A 13,504-nucleotide genomic window follows, 5' to 3' on the forward strand; every position below is an offset into this window, starting at 1 on the left:
TGAGTCTGTCCATATAGGACAAGAGTTTAAGGCCTAGAATCCTCTTTGTGAGGTACTTTTGCAGTCTCTCCAGTTGTTGCAGGTGCCTAGTGAGGTACATGCCAAATGGGGCATTGTATTCAATGATTGGCCTAATGAGGGAAGTGTAGGGGGAGACAATGACTTCTTTCTTCCTGGATGCAAAACCCATACTAATGAGATGTGCCACATAGAAGGACTTTCTGATCACAGTGGCAATGTGGTGGTCGAAAGAGAGGTTGCTGTCAGCCTGTGTTCCCAGATCTCTTAAAACTCCTTCTGTGTTCAGTAGAGTACCATCGTTGTGGTAATTCATGGGAACCAGCTTTTTCCCAAAGAGGATGACGACACATTTTTTGGCATTGAGTTTAAGGCCATGGTTCTGACATTAGTCATTGGTCTTAGTGAGGCCTTTCTGTAGGATGTCAACATCATTTGGGGAGTTCATAATAGCTCCCAACTTGCAATTGTCTGCAAACCTTGCCAGCCAGAGTCCCTTCCTATTGGCCTGGACTTCAGAGAAGTATATACCAAACAGGAGAGGACCCAGTACTGAACCCTGTGCAACTCCACTCGTGAATGGTCAGCAGTCTGACTTGGAGTCAGCTACTTTCACACTGTGGGTTCTATCTTTGAGCCAGTTTGCAACTCACCTAGTGATATAGGGGTTGATGCCTAGCTTACTGAGTTTTTCTTTGATTCCTGAGTGGGGAATGGTATCAAAGGCCTTGGCCAGATCAAGGTAGGCTGTGTGAACCACCATGCCTTCATCCACAGCTCTGGTGACTGACTCAAAGAAGTCGACCAAATTGAGCAGACATGATCTACCCTTCACAAAACCAAGCTGTGTGGGATCCAGAGTTTGGAGATTCCATGTATCCTTGTTTATTAGGTTCATAATGATGCATTCCATAGCGTTGCATATCAGACTCGTTAGGCTAATGGGGTGATAGTTCCCAGGGTCTGTAGTTGCTCCTCCTTTGTGGAGATGGATGGCTGTAGCAGTGCACCATTTGGTAGGGACAAAGCCTGAGGTAAGGCTGTGATTGAACAGGGGAGGTGCTAATTCACTCTAGTTCATGTAGAACACAGCCAGAGATATTGCCAGGTCTCAGAGAAGCTGTATTCTTGGCCTTGGACAGTGCTGTTTTAACCTGTGCAGCAGTAATGCTGGGTGCCTGGCAATCTTCTGTTTATGTGATAGGTCCTTTGGGAGGGTGAGAGGGGTAAAGTTGTCACTGAATCTGTCAGCCGGTATATTGGCAATATCTGTTGGCTTCTTATAGGAGGTACCATTGTACAGGAGCTCCAAGCAAATCTGGGCATTGCCATGGAGATTCTTTACATAACTATATAAGGCATTGTGGTTGTCTTTACCATCTGCTGCAATTCTGTTTTCATAGCTAGCTTTAGAGGTTTTGATGAGGGATCTCAACTTTGTTGTGAGGCTGATAAGGGAGTTTTTCCAGTCTTGGGACTTCACCTTATTCTGCATCAGTTTCCTCCTTCTGTTGTAGAGTTTGTTTATGGCAGAAGACTACCAGATTGGCTTCCTATTTTTGGAGGAGACCGTCTAGGTTCTATTGGGTATGGCGAGATTCATGCATTTATGTACGTGTTCGCACAGTGCATTGGTGTATGACTCAGCAGTTATGCAACTATTCTCCATTTGCATGGGTGCCATGAAGTTAGCCACCTCTGTTTTTAGGAGCCCAAAGTTAGCTTTGGAAAAGTTTTTCATGGTGGTTAACCTTTGCGGAGGGGGGTGGATTTCCTAGGTGATTAGTTTGTGGTCGGATCTAACCAGGGAGGAGTTGACTATTGGTGTAGAGCAATGGTCACCCATGTTAGTAATGACCAGGTCAAGGATGTTGCTACCTCTAGTGGGGGTAAGAATGAGCTAGTCCAGGGCATTGGAATTAATGAATTCCAGGAAACTTTGGGCAAGTGTACTGGTACATGAGTAGTTTTCCCAGTTAATGGAGGGGTAATTGAAGTCACCCAGTATGAGAGTGTTTGTTTGGACCATAATATTCTCCAGGGTGCATAGAAATGTGGTGTGTGAGTCTTGGGCCATGGTTAGGGACCTATAGCAGGCTATGACCTGAATCGCTGTCTTACCCAATGTTAGCTGCACCTGAAGTATCTCTGATGCATTATGTTGGCCTACTAGTCTGGAGGTGTGCACATTCTTTATGAATATGGAAACAACACTGCCCTTGGATCTTTGGTCCAAGTTCTGGAGCCAAAAGGTGTGGAATAAGTTATAGCCTGGTAGTGCAGGGGTGCTTTCTGCTGCCTTAAACCAGATCTCTGTTACAGCACAAATGTCGATTTTCCATTTTAAGGAGTGCTTCGAGTGAGTGCATTTTGAAATTTAGACTTCTAGCATTGAGCAGTATGACCCTCAGATTGCATTTGTTTGTAGGGTGGCAAGAGCCTTGGCCAATATCCAGAATCCCAGGGATGACAGATGCAGGCCATCTCTGACAAAGCATCAAGGTCTTTCAATCATGTTGTCCCAGGCAGACAGATAATGGATCCCCTTAGAATGACACCAGAAACTTAACCAATTCCTGAAATCAATCATTTTCTGCTTGTACTGTGGTATCATTCTGGGTGATGGTAGGATGCTGTTCAGGGCTAGGGTCATACCTATCTGGGCTACATAATTCGAGAGCTCCTCCATGCCTCTTTTCATGTAGTCCAGGGAGGTACGTCTTAGGTCATTCACACCCACATGTACAATGGCAGAGTCACATTTTTACCTGTTGTTGAGGGACCTGAGTGCATACATTATGTGGTGGATCCTGGCACCTGACTATTACATTCTCCTTATTCAACCTAGTGAGTGGGACATCAGTGTGCTTCACTATCGAGTCACCTATGACTAGCATGTTGGGCATGCTGTTTTGCCTTAGGGGCTTTGGTTGAGTGGCACACTGTTTAGAAGAGTTATGTGTCTCGTGATTAGTATTGTGTTGTGATGGTCGAGTGCGTTTCTGCCTTGGAGGTGTCTGCTGTTTGGATAGATTTTTACTGAGAGCCTCCACAAAGGTGGATGTGTGGTTTGTGTTTTTATGTGAAGGCAGTACTGTTGTGTGTTTTGGAGGGCTATGTGTTCCATGTGATGTGGTGCAAGTGTTGACCTTCTCCTCTTGACCAGCTATTCCAGTCTTGGCTGGAGAGTTCGTGGCTTCCAATTCACCGGTTGATTCTTTGATAATGTTTTTCCAATCACAGGTAAAATAAAGTAAAATCTACATTTTACTTCTTCGTAGTCAATTAATGAAGAATGATATATCTTGAAGGGATACTGTGGTGTCCAATCAAGATGGTATCAGATTTGTAGGTCTGTCCTTCTGATTCACTCAAAGAGAATGCAAAATGGTCAGAATCAAGTAAGTCTCAAGCAACAGAGACAGATTCCCTTTTCAAAACACAAGTTATTCATTGATATGTGTGCAAAGGTAAATAAAATAACTACACGATTCGATGTTATCTAGTTGAGTTTATCAGAGAAGTGACCTACATGAGGTGCACATTGGGTGCCCTGCATATGGAGTTAAGTCAAATAAAGAACAATATAATAATTGATGCAGTCAAAATCAGGCAACATGATGACTGGCTTGATGCCTATGACAGAGAGCTAAATTAAATGTTCATAAGGCAACTATGGTGACTTAGAGAATAGCTCAAAGTAGGACAAAACACAATTGTGGCCACCGCGAGAGGAGGTTGAGGGAATTGATATGTTAGCCTGTATGGAAACATGCCTAAATCTCTGCCTTAGTAGCCTGTGGGCTATGGCATAAGTGTAGAATGAGTTCATAGGGTGCGGAGGACTGGTACGCTCTCTACAAGACTGCTGTATAGTACAGTAAAACAAAGCTGAAGTTGTTAGAGATCCCAGCATTAAACAAAGAATTACTGCAGGGGCAAGAGATTGCGCATTTATGAGGACTACCAGAGGTATTTATTTATTTATTTAGTTAGTTATTTTAGGGTGGCCACGGTGGTGTAGCAGTTAGCATTGCCGCCTCACAGCAAGAGGTTCTCTGGTTCAATTCTCGGCTGGGGTGCCTTCTGTGTGGAGTCTGCATGTCCTCCCTGTAGTTGTGTGGGCTTGCTCCAGTTTCATCCCACAGACAAGCTGTAGGTGGATTGGACACTCTAAATTGGCCCTAGGTGTGAGTGTGTGCATGTGTGTGCCTTCTGTGGAAGGCTGGGTGCCAGGCTGGTAACTTGACACTATAAAACTCCATTGCCAATCATGAGCGGACAGGTGATCCACTGTGGCAACCCCTAACCAGGAAAAAGAAGAAGAAGAAGATTTAGTCATTTATTTTACATTTGTTTACCAAGTAGTGTCCAACTGGCCAGTAACCCATTTTCAGTGGAGACCCAGGGAGAAAAGCTCCATAATACAGTAATTGAATACAGATGTATAACATGAGTGAGAATGTATAATTTGTAGGACCAGTTAATATACATAAAAAGAATCAAGAAAAAGCAAAAAGCATAAACATTTTAAATTTACATTTTAACAAACTAAAAATGAAGTCTCAGTGTGTTATATGGCAGCATCATAGCTGTTAAAAATGAGAAAGGGAACTATATAGGTGTTACATAAAGTAAGAATGTACAAGTTGACAAAAGACAAGTTAACACAGTTAAAATCAGTGAGAGAAAAAAGCAAATATATCTGACATTTACATTTTTACAAATTCAATATGAATCACAGCATAAGTAATATGGCAACATCCTTGCTATTCAAGCTAATTAAGGGATGGGCATAGGAGAGGTTAAAGTAGGTTAGAAAAGGGGATGTTGGTATAGTTAACCAAGAGATGTGCAGGAACAAAGCCAGTAATTGTTGAGTAGCCAGTGACTGGTGAGATGTTCCTTGAGGAGTAGCTTGAATTTGGGAATATTTGTGGTGTTTAGAATGTGTGGTCGGATTGAGTTCCAGGTTTTAGATATTTTGTTGGAGAATAGGGAATCCTCAAAGGTGTTGTTGGCTTTAGTGACTTGTAGTGGAAATTTATTGGAGGATCTTAAGGTTCTGCAGTTAGTATTTGCCTGAACTAGGTGTTTGAGTGCAGGGTATTTTTCAGGTTGGCAAATAATGATGTGGGCGATGGTTAGTTGGTACAAGGATAATAGGTTAGTTAATTTGATCCAACTGAGTTCACGCAGTGCAGTGGTATGATCTATGTGCTTTGTTTGTAGCAAATTTGGCAATTTCATTGCAACAGGCCTCTACTTATATCTGTTTTTTGAATGTTGGCAAAAATGTATGCAGAGTATAGAAGGGTTGATAGTAAGTGTGTTCTGGCTGTAGATAGTCTGGTGTTGTTAGTAAGGTAAGGTTTGGCTCTGTAGAGTGAGCCAAGTTTAATGTGAACCTTTTTGATGGCTAGTGCTATGTGTTTATCAAATTTAAGACATTTGTTAATTGTGAACCCCAGAAGTTTAGTTTGTTTCATAAGTCTGATCTTAGTTTTGTTGGAACAGTAGATGACAAAGAGAGAAGGTTGTTTTTTAGTTTGATATTGGAGAAGACCATTAGTTTAGTTTTGTTTGGGATGAGTATTAGTTGGTGGTCAGTGAGATATTTTTCTATGTCAAGGAGAGATTTTTAGGTTATTTCTTGGAGTTCAAGCAGGGTTGGGGCAGAGCAGATGAAAGAGGATTAATTGGCATATTGTACAATGGAGGCTAGTTGAGTGGCGGTGCCAATGTTATTAGTAAATATGATGAAAAGCAGGGGCCCAAGGACTGAACTTTGAGGTACATCAACAGAAATGGGTAAGAGAGGGGAGAGATTGTTATTCCACTTGACAGCTGTCTGTCAGATAGGTAGCTCTGAAACCAAGACAGTGAAGGTTGGGTCAGGTTATAGGATAAAAGTTTGTTGGGTAGTTTTTGGTCGGGTACTGTTTCAAAATCTTTAGACATGTCAAGGAAAATGGAAGGGATGAGTTGGTCATCATTTCTGAGATGGTTTACAGTATTTGTAAAGCTAATTGGTGTGGTAGTGGTGATGTGCTTGGGTCTGAAACTCTGTTGGTAATTGTAGATAAGGTTATTATTTAGTAAATAGTCAAGGAGTTGTTTATGGGTGCATGTTTTCAGAATTTTGGCTAGTGGAGGGAGAATAGCAATAAGTCTGTAGTTTCAGAAGTCAGTTGAGGGGCTGCCTTTATGTAATGGGATAATATAAGATATTTTCCAGACTTTAGGTACTTACTGTTCAGAAATAGAATGATTGATTAGGACTAAGGTAGGATATGGGATGGTATTAGAAGCCAGTTTGAGAAATTCGTTAGGGAGCAGGTCAGCCACAAGAGATGTGGAATTTAATTTGTACAATTTTTTATGGTGCTAGTCTGTATGGGCCTGATAAAGAATGAGTTATAGATTGATTCTGGGCTGTTTGGGAATGATAGTGAAGTAGTGGTGTCATTATTTATAAGAGATGTTATGGAGTTGATAAAATGTGAACATCGACATTTATGCTGTAACCGTGACCCGGTTCAAGGCAGCAGAAAGCACCCCTACACTACCAGGCTATAACTCATTCCACACCTTTCTGCCCCAGAACTTGGACCGAAGCTCCAAATGCAGTGGTGTTTCCATATTCCTAAAGGATGTGCACACCTCCAGACTGGTAGCCCAACATAACACATCAGAGATACTTCAGCTGCAACTAGCATTGGGTAAGACAGCGATTCAGGTCATAGCCTGTTACAGGTCCCCAACCATGTACCAAGACTCACACTCCACATTACTAAGCACCCTGGAGAATATTAGAGTCCAACCTAACACTCTCATGCTAGGCAACTTCATTTACCCCTCCATTAACTGGGAAAACTACTCATATATCAATATACTTGCCCAACGTTTCCTGGAAATTCATTCCAATGCCCTGGACCAGCTCGTCTTACCCCCACTAGGGGTAGCAACACCCTTGACCTAGTCATTACTAACACGGATGACTGTTGCTCTACAGCAATAGTCAACTCCTCCCTGGTTAGATCAGACCACAAACTAATCAACTTGGAAATCCACATCCCTCCCACCCATCTCACAAAGGTAACCACCATAAAAAACTTCTCCAAAGCTAACTTTGGGCTCCTAAAAAGAGAGGTGGCTAACTTCATGGCACCCATGCAAATGGGGAATAGTTGCATGACCACCGAATCATACACCAATGCACTGTACGAACATGTACACAAATGCATGGATCTCCCCATACCCAATAGAACCAAGACACTGTCATCCAAAAAAAGGAAGCCAATCTGGTGGCTCCCTGCCATAAACAAACTGTACAACAGAAAAAGGAACCTGATGCGAAATAAAGTGAAGTCCCAAGACTGGAAAAACTCCCTTATCAGCCTCAACAAAATGTTGAGATCCCTCATCAAATCCTCTAAAGCTAGCTATGAAAACAGAATTGCAGCAGATAGTAAAGACAACCACAAGGCCTTCTATAGTTATGTAAAGAATCTCCATGGCAATTCCCAGATTTGCTCTGAGCTACTGCACAATGGTACCTCCTATACCGAGTCAACAGATATTGCCAATATACTGGCCGACAGATTCAGTGCCAACTTTACCCCTTTTGCCCCACTCAAAGGGCCAAATACAATACCAGTATATCATTGCTGGAGCCTTCCTATGTCCTGACAGAGTGCTCTTCAAACTATCTGGAGATATACAGAGCTTAGTATATTTTTCTGGCACTTCAGAGTTGTGCACTGGTAATTGTTGTTTGACTAATTTTATATCATTGCTGGCTGACTTCAGAGTTGTGCACTGTTATTTTTGCTTCACTGTATAGTTTTTCGGATCTCTGCTGAAGGTGTTGGTTTTCCCATACCCACTCTCCCTATTCCTGTGTTGTTTAAATTTGGAGGCTTTTGCAGTTGCCCGTCCCCACTGTAGATTTGATCTGGGACACTCCCCCCAGTCCCATCTCTTTACCTCATTCTACCTAATAGACTCCTTCTGCACTTGTTTTTAGTCATTTTTAATTTAATTGCATTTTTTAAACTGTTCGGTCTAACATTGCTACATACTCATGTGTGCTAGCTTGCACTGTATTTGAATTGTTTTGACTGCTGTTTTAGCTACTTTTCTGTATATATATATATATATATATATATATATATATATATATATATATATATATATATATATATATATATGTGTGTGTGTGTATATATAAATATATATATATATATATATATATATATATATATAGATATATATATATATATATATATATATATATATATATATAGGTTCATAGGTTCATAGGTTCATACTAGGCTATCTGCCCGAGGGCATTTATAAGCCTAGCCCATCGTTTTGTGGCTTACGCCTTTAGTATGGGGAACTATACCCATTATTTTGCTGTGCCTCTGTCGAGCAGTGACACTGAGGTAATCCCTGGGGTATATCTGCGATCTCCCATCCATTGGTCAAGATTTCTCTTGAACAAGGCCAGCGAGGTGCTCTGCCTCACATATACCGGGATTTTATTCCACAGCATAGGGAGTCTTTGGGTGATGAATCTATCCCTCCAGCACGTCCTATTAATAGCCGTGTCGAGGTTTAAGTCTCCGCCCTTGTGGCTCTGATGGATCTAGATTTTTGAGGTGAAGCATATTCATCAAATCTGGGTTTGACATGGCCTTGTATGTTAGGCAAAGGTCACCTCTGAGCAAGCGTGGCGACTGAATAGAGCTGGAGTTCTTTCAGTCGGGCAGCATAGGACAGATGTTTGAGACCCTTTATCCTTTTGGTGAGGAACTTTTGTGGCCTCTCCAGCTGCTGCAAGTGTCGGGTCAGATACATTCCGAATGGGGCATTGTACTCAATCATTGGTCTGATGAGTGATGAGTATAGGGAGACTATGACCTCCCTTGATCTAGATGAGAATCCCTTCATGATAAGGTGGGCAATGTAGAAGGTCTTCCTAACTACTTTAGCTACATGGGTGTCGAATGACAGACTACTATCAACCTGGGTCCCCAGGTCCCTGATAACTTCTTCTGTGCTCAGTGGATTGCCACCTATTTGATAGCTAGGGGTAACCCTGTTTTTCTCGAAGGGTATGACTATGCATTTTTTGGCATTTATCTTTAGGCCATGGCTCTGGCACCAGTTATCCGTTTCTGTGAGACCCTTCTGAAGGATATCTGTGTCAGATGTTCTTTCTACTATGGCGCCCAGTTTGCAGTCATCTGCAAACTTTGTCAGCCATAACCCTCCTGTGTTTGCTTGTACTTCGGAAAAGTAGATGCCAAACAAGAGTGGGCCCAGGACTGAGCCCTGTGGTACACCACTTGTGACAGGCTTTGAGTCTGACATGGCACCAGCAACTCTGACCCTGTGGGTTCTGTCACTCAGCCAGTTTGCAACCCATCTTGTGATGTATGGGTTAACATTTAAGCTGATGAGTTTTTCAATGATACCCAAGTGGGGTATTGTATCGAAGGCCTTCGCCAGATCGAGGTAGGCTGTATGGACTGCCTTTCCCTCATCAATGGCTTTGGTGACTGTTTCAAAAAGTCAACCAAGTTTAGAAGGCATGATCTGCCTTTGACAAAGCCAAACTGGGATGGATCCAAAGTCTGCAAATTACCTATGTCTTTATTTATGAGGTCCATTATGATCCTCTCCATGGCTTTGCAGATAAGGCTTGTCAAGCTAATGGGTCGGTAATTTCCAGGGTCGGTGGAGGCACCGCCTTTGTGAAGTGGGACCACAGTTGCAGTGCCACTTCCTGGACGTATCCAGAGGTAAGACTATGATTAAACAGCTGTCCTAGCTGTGGGTTTAATTCCTCGTTGAGTTCGTGGAGCACACAGCCGGGGACACCATCAGGTCCCATGGATGCTGTGTTTTTGCTTTGGAGAGAGCAGTTCTCACTTGGGCGTTGGAGATGTTTGGGGGCTGCAATCGCTTGGTATAGATATCTCTCCTTTGGGGATGGGGAGAAGTTTGCACTGAACCTGTCAGCCAGTATGTTGGCAATGTCTGTAGGATCAGTAATCTTCACATCATTTTGAACTAGTTCTGAGCATATCTGGGAGTTTCCTCCCAGGTTTCTAACATTGCTAAAGAAGGCCTTATGATTGTCTTTTGAGTCTTTAGCTATTTTTCTCTCAAAATTTGCTTTGGATGATTTTATGAGAGCTCTTAGTTTTTTACTTATAGTGATCAAGGGTGTCTTACCTTTTAAGGATTTTGCTCTATCTTGTAGTAGCTTCCTCCTTTTGTTGTAGAGTTTGTTTATGGCTGGGGTCCACCAGACTGGATGCTTGCCTTTGGTACAAAGAGTCTTTGTTTTGCTTGGGATTGCCTTATCCATGCAGTCCTGCAGGTGCTGGTAGAAGGCATTTGTAAGTGATTCAGCGGCTTGAGTACTGTTTTCCGCTGCTCGGGGCCTTAAAGGAGACCACACTAGTCTTTAGAAGTGTGAAGTCGGCTTTCGAGAAGTTCTTTACTGTGGTCTTTTTTATTTCAGGTGGGGGTGGGATGAGGACCTCCAGCGAGATTAGTTTGTGATCTGATCTCACCAGTGAGGGGTATACGGGTCTACCTGACATGGTCGACAGTTCATATGATCGACACTCATTTGGTCGACAGTTCATTTGGTTGACAAGCAGATTTGCCCCCTTCCCCAATGTTGTGCAACCATGGATTTGATATATATATAAAAAGCTTGTTGATCAAATGAACTGTCGACCAAATAAACTGTCGATCATTTGAACTGTCGACCATGTCATATAGATCCATATATATATATATATATATATATATATATATATATATATATATATATATATATATGTGTGTGTGTATAAAAAACTTTCCTGTAACTAGTGTAGTCCAGATTCCAATTTGCTGTATCCAGGACTATGTAAGCTTCTGAGCCCCCCAAGCTTTCTGTGTTGGAGGGAAGCCTTCTAGCTTATCAGTGGGAGTGGTAAGCACTAGGTAATCTATCTTCCACATAAGGAGTGGTTGTGGTCCAGAAATTGTAGTTATTGGCCGTTTGGGCAGTTTTTCCATCTCTCTCAACTTTCTGATTTAAAAGCCCACATTTGCACTTGTCCATATACAGATTCTTAGTTTTAGCACTTGAATTTGCTTATTCGTGATCAGCACTTATTCAGAACTTGTAAGCACTAAATAACCTACTAATTACTACAGCACTCAACCTTCCTCATTACCTAAAGAAAAACAGTTTTGGTACTTACTTTCCTCACTTGCTTAGAGAAAAACAGCTCCTGTACTCAATTTCCTCACTTAAATAGAGGAAAATATTTTTTTATTCAGGCTTGTTCAAGGGACAGCTCCCAGTGTTCTCTCCTGTCTATCTGATGAATCTGGGCATCTTGTGACAATGTAGAAATTGCCTCATTTACACAGACAACCCTCTCCTCCTACCACCCAACACTACAACCTGTGAGAGATGCACTTATCTAGCCAAACTGGAGGTAAAGCTCTCTCCAATCAAGACTGAACTTGACAGTCAAGAGGAGAAGGTAAACACCTGCACCACACCACACTCATCACATAGTCTCACTAAATCTACACCACCAAAATCCACACATAGAAACACAAAAACATTCACGGAGGCTCTCAATAATAATCTGCTCAAGAAACAGAGACCTCCAAAGCAGAAAAGCAAGCAACCTCCACACCCCCAACACAACCCAAATGACACATAGCCCGCAGACTCAGTGTGCCACTCAACCACAGCCAATAAGGCAAAACAACATACCCAACACACTAGTCATAGGTGACTCTATAGTCAGGCACACTGATGTCCCACTCACCAGGCTAAACAAGGAGAAGGTTACTGTCAGCTGCCTGTCGGGTGCCAGGATCTGCCACATAACCCATGCACTCAGGTCACTCCACAACAAGTACAAATATGACTCTGTCATTGTCCATATTGGTGTGAACGACCTAAGACGTTTCTCCCTGGACTACATGAAAAGAGACATGGAAGAGCTCTCTGATCTTGTAGCCCAGGCAGGTATGACTCTAGTCCTGAGTAGCATTCTGCCATCACCCGGGATGATGCCGCAGTACAAGGACAAAATGATTGACTTCAACAATTGGCTAAGCTTCTGGTGCCATTCTAAAGGGATCCAGTATCTGTCTGCCTGGGATGACATGGTCGACAGACCATGATGCTTTGCCAGAGATGGCCTGCACCTGTCACCCCTGGAATTCCTGATACTGGCTAAGGTTCTTGCCGCCCCTATAGTGCCTTTTTTAGGCAAGGTTCAAATGACAAATTCAACACCATAACAGGAACAGGCAAGCAAAAACTGAGGGTGATGCTACTCAATGCTAGAAGTCTAAATCTCAAAATGCACTTACTCAAGGCACTCTTTAAAATGGAGAACATCGATATCTGTGCAGTGACTGAGACCTGGTTCAAGACTCCAGAGATTACCCCTGCACTACCAGGCTATAACTCATACCACACTTTTTGGCCATGTAACCTGGACCGGAACACCAAAGGCAGATGTGTGTCCATATTCATTAAGGATATCCACACCTCCAGGCTAGTTGCTCAGCATAATGCAGCCGAGGTTATCCAAGTGCAACTAACTTTGGGCAAAACTGCAATCCAAATTGTAGCTTTCTACAGATCATCCACCATGCCCCAGGATTCCCACTCCTCTTTTCTTGATGTACTGGAAAATGTTAGGGTTCAACCAAACACCCTAATAATGGGCGATTTCAACTACCCCACCATTAACTGGGAAAACTACTCATGTACCAACTCCTTCACTCAACGATTTCTGGAATTCATAAACTCTAATGCCCTGGATCAACCTATCCACACCCCCACCAGGGGCAACAATATCCTAGATCTAGTCATTACCAACATGAGTGATCGGTGTTCCACACCTGAAGTTAACGCCTCATTGGTCCGATCCGACCATAAGCTAATTACCCTAGATATCCACATCCTGCCCCCACCCCCCATTAAGGAAACCATGGTAAAAAATTTCTTCAATGCCAACTTCATGCTTCTTAAGACAGAAGTGGTGAACTTCATGACACCCATGCAGATGGACAATACAGTTACTACTACTGAATCCTACACTACTGCACTTTATAAGCACTTACATGAGTGCATGGATCGTGCTATCCCAAACAGAACGAAGATGCTATCCTCCAAAAAAAGGAAGCCAATCCGGTGGTCCTCTGCCATAAACAAACTGTACAACAGAAGGAAGAAACTGTTGCAAAAGAGAGTAAAATCCCACGAGTGGAGGAGCTCCCTGGTCAGCCTCAGTAAGAAGCTGCTATCCCTGATAAAATCCTCCAAAGCTAGTTACAAAAACAAAATCACCACTGATTCTAAAGAGAACCACAAAGCATTCTATAGCTATGTCAATAATCTCAATGGCAACACTTAGATCTGCTCTGAGTTACAGCACAC

Source organism: Protopterus annectens, chromosome 3.part1, assembly GCF_019279795.1.
Source record: "Protopterus annectens isolate FY-2018-M chromosome 3.part1, PAN1.0, whole genome shotgun sequence".
NCBI classification, from domain to species: domain Eukaryota; kingdom Metazoa; phylum Chordata; order Ceratodontiformes; family Protopteridae; genus Protopterus; species Protopterus annectens.